At 33.5% G+C, this 6,891-nt stretch overlaps 1 long non-coding RNA gene across 1 annotated transcript; it reads right to left on the bottom strand.

Annotated features, from left to right (window-relative positions):
* LOC111621874 lies at window positions 1-339 on the bottom strand. The gene is made up of 2 exons (XR_002756143.1): window positions 119-339; window positions 1-32 (listed from the first exon to the last, which is right to left on the bottom strand). It is a non-coding gene; the product is annotated as an uncharacterized LOC111621874 (long non-coding RNA).
* Window positions 340-6,891: the final 6,552 nt, after the last annotated feature.

The following is a 6,891-nucleotide window of genomic DNA, read 5'->3' as shown; positions in this document are numbered from 1 at the left end:
TATTTCATTTTACATTCACCAGAAACATCTACCTATTAATTTTAAAATATTTTTAATATACAAAGCATGTATACCATGTATGTAAATATACATATATCTATGTAAATTGTAAATTTACCTCTGAAATCTCTGTGCTAGTTGTTTCAATTGTTTGTAATTGAAAATTACTAGCAATTCCTTTTAGTATATTAGAAATATCATTGTTATTTGTATATATTTTTTCAATAATTCCATTACTCCATAATAAATATAGTGGAATATTTGTCGTCTCATCTAATACTGAGGTATATGAATTCCCTTTCCTGGAATTGACGTTAATTTGAATTTCCTTCAACTGTAATATAAAATAAACAACATATTCCTTAAATAATTCATTAATATATATCTTATTTAAAATCAAATTTTGTACATCTATAATTATCTCAAAGACTGATGTTTTTAATAATATGCCAAACTATCNCTGCAGGCGGGAAAAAATTCAGGGCTGTGCATGACTGTCCCCTCCACAACTCCACCGAAGAAGGCCTCTCTCGCATCATTGGTTTACGCGGAAAATAAAAAGGTCCGATACTTTTTGAACAGACCTTGTATATTGTATTATATAATATGTTTCTAACTATTCCATTAATTTTCCTGAAATACCACAATATTTTAAGGGCTGTATAAAAGTTACGTGACACAGATACAAGTGAATGGTTATGCAGTATTACAGGAGATGGGGTATTTACAAAAACATTAAGTACTGCAAGGATCTCATGATTCATTTTTGTTTCTGAAATGTTGTATAGATACTGTATTGTTTATGTATTTAATTTTCTGTACCCAATATTGTGTATTATTCCTTAGTATAATTATGTGAATTGATTGAGGATGTGCATTACATAATTTTGAGAATGAGCCACAAAGTTCATTCTAAGTTCAGCACCAGAGTAAAATCCCAACTTCCCTAAACCTGTTACTGGTGCGCAACGTGTATAAGATGTATATAGCAAGTGACAAATGTTTTCGAACTATCTCTTAGTTCTTCCTCAGGTAAAGTAGCTTAGGAATGCTTATGAACAGTGTGTGTGGAATTCGATGGGATCGAATGTCATTTTGACAAAGTCAGTCTCACTTGACATGCGCGGTCGTGAGCTGGTGGAGGTAGCCATGGGTCGGCATCTAATAGGGACTGCCAAGCCAGTGACAGATTTAGCTCCTCCTTCCGGTTGATGCATGTGGCTACTTGGGCGGCTTTATAAATGGCTATGGATTCTAGCCATTTAAGGTGGTCTTGGTGGGGTGTCCTGACAATGACTGTAGCTCTATCAAACTGTGCTTCAACATCTGGATCGGATGCATACATAGCAATACATAGAGCTACAGTTGTCAGCACACCCCACCAGGACAATCTTAAATGGCTAGAATCCATAGCCATTTATAAAGCCGGCCAAATAGCCGCATGCGTCAACCAGAAGGAGCTAAATCTGTCGCTGGCCTGACAGCAACAGATTTAGGTAACAGGTTTAGAGGAGTTGGGATTTTGAGAATGAGGATGTACAATAGCATTATGGAGTGTTATAAATGAGGGATGATAGTTGAAATGTATGAAAATAGTGTTACATAATTTATGGATGTTTCCTTATCACATAAAATATACAACTTTTTATTTTATTTTCCTAATAACACTTTTAACATCATGGATACTGAAAAAAGCTTTCTCACAGTCAACATGAATTCAACCAGGCCCAAAATAGAGGAAGTTGTATAGTGAGGAACAGATCCTAACAATAAACCAAACAATTGCTATAATTAATTGGGCTAATTAAGTGCTATTATTAATGTATTAACTATTAAGTAATTTGGTAAGTGTGTGGCGAAAGCCGCCCTTCACATCTGTACCCTTAACGGTTGTAAAATACAAGCAATTACCCCCGGGTGTATGACTCATCACTTCCTGGAATAAATTCGAACTCACCCCACAAGACCGTCAAAAACCAGTTGTCTTTGTTAGCCTCGTCGTCGAGACATGTGCTGTACCAAGTACGCGAGAAGGACAATAAAAGTTTAGTTTTTGTTACGATCTTGTCTCGTTCGTTTCTTTCACACACAGCGACGAAAGATAAAAGCAACAACCCAAAAACCACAAGTATAAGGCACCATCTTTTATTAAATTTAATAATTGAAATAGTTACTAATTAATTAGCCTGATTAATTACAGTGATAATTTGGTTTATTATTAATATATCACGCTTTGGGATGTTTATATATATTATATATATATGTAAGTTTCTTTTCCTGCCTTTTTATTTCTGTCATTAACATGTGGTCCTTCCTTCACGTTCTTAAAACTTCTCTTTCAGTGTTGCCAGATCTTGTTGCTGTTCTGGTGTTGCCAGATGCTTTTTTCTTTTATAACTCACACCTTTATATCCCTCTGCTTTGTAGATCCAAGAGTGGATTTTTGTATAAACGTAACTTGGATATATGGGCAATGTCTGGCGGTTTTCCCTTCTTTCCTCATTCTATTTGATATACAGTAGTACATTTGATACTTGCCTTATTACTCTATATGGGCCAGACATGAGAGGTTCTAATTTTTTCTGCATGATTGCAATTTTATTTTCAACTAATAATAGGTCCCTGGGTTTAACATTACCTTCTGGTATCTGTTATCATAATAATTCTTATTCACTTCCTGCTTCCTTTGAGTACTTTCATAAGCCAATTTTCTAGCTTCTTTGACTGGCGGGAGAGCATTCGGTATGACTTGGGGGAATGATGGAATGCCAAACATGAGATATTTTGGTGAAAAATCCGTTACTGAGGGGAGTTGTTATATTCTTCCATTACTGTTTTCAGTAATTTACTCCAACTGTTTTTGTTCATCTTGCAGCATAACCGGGTTACGATGGTTTGGTTAACCCTTTCACATAAACCATTACTTGCCAGATAATTGGAAGATATAAAAGTTAATTTTATTTCTTGTTTTTCTAGAAAACGTATGAATTCTTTTGACTTAATTCTTGCATACCAGTCTGCTAATATCATTTTTGGTCTTTGTATTTGTATGACACTGTTTATTAAGTTCACAACGTCCCTGGCAGTTTGAGTTCTGGAGCTTAATGTCCATAAATACTGAGTGACAAAGTTGATCGTCAGATGTAAATATTGTTTCTTCGAATTGTATCCCTTAAAACCTCCTACTGTATCAATTGCTATAACATCGAAAGGATCTGTGGCTGGGAAGTGGGACAACTCTCCGTACTTTCAACAATGGTTCATTTTATTAAACTGGCATACCCCACAGCTATTTACAAAAGTGGATATATCTTTTGACATATTAGGCCAAGTGTACATGCTAGATATTAGATATTAGTCATAACATTGACTCACACCTTTAAACACACACACACACACATATATATATATATATATATATATATATAGAGCCTAACATACATAGATCTAACTATTCACAATCAACTGCATATTTTGTGAAGCCTGTGCAAAGTATAAATGCAGTCTTTTTGAAAATGCCTAGCGCAATGCATTAACCAAGTGCAAGGCTCTCTAAATGCAGAGCCTTGTGCAAATGCAAAGTTCCACACAAATGAAGACAATTCTGCTGAAACAATCCATGAATATTTCTGAGGCTTCAATCTAGACAAATCTGCATTCTTAGAAAGCAGGCTAATTTCATTAACTTGACCACTTGTGCATCAATCAATTGCATATAAAAATTTCAGTATTTTAAGACATCAGTATTATTTTCCAAAGTATTCAATTCATATTACTAAATTATATTCCCAAATAATTCATGTCACAGTAAAAAATTAATTTATTATACTTAACACTTTCAGTTATTTCCATCCTAAGAATAATCTAGAGGGTAATCTAAGAAATGTAAAGTTTTATATTATAATTAGCTACTGACATAGTCAACACAATATTCAATTTAGCTTGTTTTAAATAGTTCAGTTACTTAATCTTATTATTAAATCTTTTGTCTGTCTAATGATGGAAAGTACTTCTATTTTCAAAACATGAACTATTTTTTCAAAACAGTACTTAAGGAATATATTTCAGTAATATGAGTTATATTTTAATTAAAATATTAAAATTTGGGTAGATTTCTTAATATTTCGTGTGTAATTTAACATGGAATTCTTCTAGGACACATAAACAGCCTTTTCTGGATGTAGGCCAAAAGTGATCATCATAGGCTTCTGGCAGTGCCGGCACGAGGCAAGTTTTAGGATGGAGCGAGATCCCATTATGGCGCCCCTCTTGGTTGCCCCTAATTTATACTCTTTAATTTTCTATACCAATGAGGCAGCTCCTAGGACTTAGCGCCTGGAGCGACTGCTCCGTTCACCCTATGGTAGGGCCGGCTCTGGCTTCTGGCAGGCTGCATGCTTATTCTTACAGAGTAACAGGCTTTAAGTCTGTTGGTACCAATTCCACAATTGCCCATACACTAGGTACTAAAATAACACATGCTAATGTTATGCAAGCTAGTAATATATAGTTTTTTCTCATCTTTTTAATTGATCAAGTTTAGTTTGAATGTTCATTGTCACAAATATCAGCTTAAAATTAGGGTCATATAATGTCAGTAAACAGTAAAATAAAATTACATTGCCAAAGGCTCAGTGGCCACATATTAGAATCCTACAAGTCACAGGAGTTGTTCATTTCTATTCTGGAGAAAATAAACAAAATAATTAGAACATGATAGTTACAGGCTTTTCAGCTGTAATCCAGTTTGTTTCTATTTTATGATCTAGGACAAGTGGACAACATATGATCAATATCAAAATTATAATGGTTTACAGTACATATCTATTCTATATGTATCTCAACTTATTAAAAACAATTATGATAAATTGTAAACAGAAATGTAAATCATATATACTAAAAGCATTTGACACTTCATCCTCTTCATTCCATTTCATTGTTTCATCCTGTAGGTATTATATCTTGCTTTAGAGATAAATCATGAAAACATATATGGAAAAAAGTTTGCAATATACAAAAAAACATTTTATATTTTTATATATATATTTTTTTCATTGTAACAGGCAAATATCGGGAGGTTCCTGTCTCACAAAAGAGGTTTACTAAACTCATAGTTCTGTTAACTGTTAATTAATGTAGTTCCTACAGGTGATCCCGATAATTGGACACAAGTATAATGTCATATTTGCATCACATTACGAAAAAACTTAAAATTAATTTATCAAATTTCCATATACAGATCTCTGCTTTTACTTGTTTGTTTGTTTATTAAGTTATGGCAACTCAACACTTGGGTGATCTGCCTAGGGGGAAGCCTTCAGGGTGGTCTTTTTAAGGGTAACTGGCCCCTATTCAGATGTTACAGATGTGGAGAAAACTCAGAAAACTCCTTGTGGCCAGCCCGTCCTGGTGAAGAGTAAACCTGTGACAGAACTTCCAGTGTTCAAGAGAACAGAACTGCTTTGCCACTTAGGTTCTAAAGACCATCATGAAGTGAGCATCCTCTTTCTAAAAACTCAGTACCATTCTTAAGATCATGTTCCTGGAAAAGAGTTGTAGGTTAAACTGTAGTTTCCTATATCATGCCAGATCCCGAAATTGTCCATTCATATGATCAAAAACGTCAAAAGACTAATGACTCTCCAGAGACATTCGCTCCCAAGTCACAATGACGTTGCTACCGAGTTGTCTTTGCGTCACGTGACTTCTAGATTACTCATTCCATTATGTGATTTATTATGACTTTTACTTATATAATACCATACAGACTAAGGCCAAGAAAATGCACTTCACTTAAAAAAAAAAAATATTGACATAACACAGTCGTAGAACTATTGTAAGAGTACTACGAGTATCGCTGGCGCCATCTGTGGACTTTAAAGTTAATTTATAGATAATAAAAATAATTAGAGAAATATGACTGCATTTTTCATTTAGTTTTAAAAAAATAGCTATAACTTTGTTTTATTTTGGAAAATATGAATTTTACGAAAATTGTTTTCTAGTAAATTATTTTTTTTTATTCATTAAGAATAAAGTATGAAATGTTTTTTTTTCTTTTATTATTATTTGGTTTAATTTGGAATTATAAATAAGCAATCAGAAAAAATTCATTATATTTAAATGTGACTATGCCTAGAAAAATTAATAAACTATACTAAACTTACTGGAGTAAATATACAGTGGAACCTCGGTATACGACCTTAATCCGTTCCCGATGTTTGGACTTATATAGAATAGTACGTATACCAAACCAACCTTTCCCATAAGAAGTAATGTAAAAATGATTAATCCGTTCTCACGTAAAAAAATTTTTAAAAAATGGCTGGCTTTAAACACCTCGCTTTCCTGGCTAGTTCCTGCTTGATTTTTCATGAGATCATGTGTCTTTTTAGCTTTCTCGCAAATAATTGCTTCTGATACGCTGTCTCTAGCACACTGTTTTCCAGTTACCCAAAGCAAAAGCAATTTCTCAACATGATCTAATGTCTTCGATCTCTGTTTAGAAATTGATTTAACTCCTTTCCCAACGTTAGCAGATTTAATAATGTCTTTATTTTTCACGATTGTCGATATCTTCGTTCTCAGAATACGGTACGCAACAGTTAAATCTCGAACACGCATGCCACATTCATATTTCTCGACAATCTCTTTTTTCAGTTCCATTGTAATTCTAGTCATTTTTTTTTTGTTTAGTTTTCTGTTGCTTTTTATTTGCCTTTTTGCAATTCATGATTAATAAAAATAATAAATTTTACTTACAAATTAGAATCAGAAGAAATTTAACAAAGTAATAAACCATGGCACCGTGAATGTCTAGTCTGGTCTAGTACACCGATAGTGCTACTTGTTTATAGATGGCGCGTATAATTGAATTAAGTCGTATACCGA

The sequence above is a fragment of the Centruroides sculpturatus genome, unplaced genomic scaffold (genome assembly GCF_000671375.1).
Source record: "Centruroides sculpturatus isolate CEXI.00-Female unplaced genomic scaffold, Cexi_2.0 scaffold184, whole genome shotgun sequence".
Lineage (NCBI taxonomy): Eukaryota > Metazoa > Arthropoda > Arachnida > Scorpiones > Buthidae > Centruroides > Centruroides sculpturatus.
The sequence above is the reverse complement of the archived record's forward strand: the minus strand, read 5'-3'. Positions and strand labels throughout refer to the sequence as shown.